The sequence below is a fragment of the Heptranchias perlo genome, chromosome 20, assembly GCF_035084215.1.
Source record: "Heptranchias perlo isolate sHepPer1 chromosome 20, sHepPer1.hap1, whole genome shotgun sequence".
In the NCBI taxonomy this organism is placed as follows: domain Eukaryota; kingdom Metazoa; phylum Chordata; class Chondrichthyes; order Hexanchiformes; family Hexanchidae; genus Heptranchias; species Heptranchias perlo.
Genome location: NC_090344.1, coordinates 9,378,450 through 9,379,570, shown reverse-complemented (window position 1 = coordinate 9,379,570; position 1,121 = coordinate 9,378,450).

Genomic DNA, 1,121 nt, shown 5'->3' with positions numbered 1-1,121 from the left:
AGAGATGGTGCTAATATTTACACATGTTCCATAAACGGTGCTACTTTTTACACGTGGTCCAGAGGCTGTACATTTTTTTACAAGGGTTCCCGTGACGGTACGAATATTAAAGTGTGCTAGAGATGGTATTAATATTAACAGTGCGTCCTGAGATGGTACAAATATTTACAGGGCATCCTGAGATGGTACAAATATTACAAGAGGTCCATAAACCATACTAATATTTACAGACAATCCAGATATTGTGCAATTATTTACAGTGGATCCAAAGACTTTACTATTATTTACAAGGGATCCAGAGGCTGTACTGATATTTACAGGGGATCCAGAGAGTGTACTAATATTTACAGGGGATCCAGAGACTGTACTAATATTTACAGGGGATCCAGAGAGTGTACTAATGTTTACAGGGATCCAGAGTCTGTACTAATATTTATAGGGGATCCAGAGACTGTACTAGTATATATAGGGGATCCAGAGACTGTACTAATATTTATAGGGGATCCAGAGACTGTACTCGTATTTATAGGTGGTTCGAGAGATTTTATTATTGTTTAGAGAGGGTCCCAGCTTGATCTAGAATTTCAATCTTTATTTCGCTTCCTTACAGTTAATTTATTGACAATTGTAATCCTGTCTCGTGGAAAGTGCGCTCTCTCCAAATGTGTCACTCGCTACCTGGTGTCCATGGCAGCGGCGGATCTACTGGTCGTTATCATCGATCTGATATTGAGGCAGATTCCAATTATTTATCGTTCACAGTTCACTTTTCTAGACCACTTTCCCGTGTGTAATATCCACGCCGTCCTGCTTTATGCAGTCACGGACTGTTCTGTCTGGTTCACCGTCACTTTCACCTTTGATCGATTTGTGGCCATTTGTTGCCAGAAGCTGAAAACTAATTATTGCACCAGGAAAACGGCAGATGTAGTTTTAGGAACAGTGAGTGTGCTGAGCTGTTTAAAGAACATTTTCTGGTACTTTATGATCGAAGGTCAATATCTGCTTTCCAATAACCCTTGGTTTTGCTTTGATGTAACGGGTGTTTCAACATCCCCGGTATGGGCAGTAATCGAACTCCTTCATTATATCCTCACCCCGTGTGTCCCATTTATTCTGAT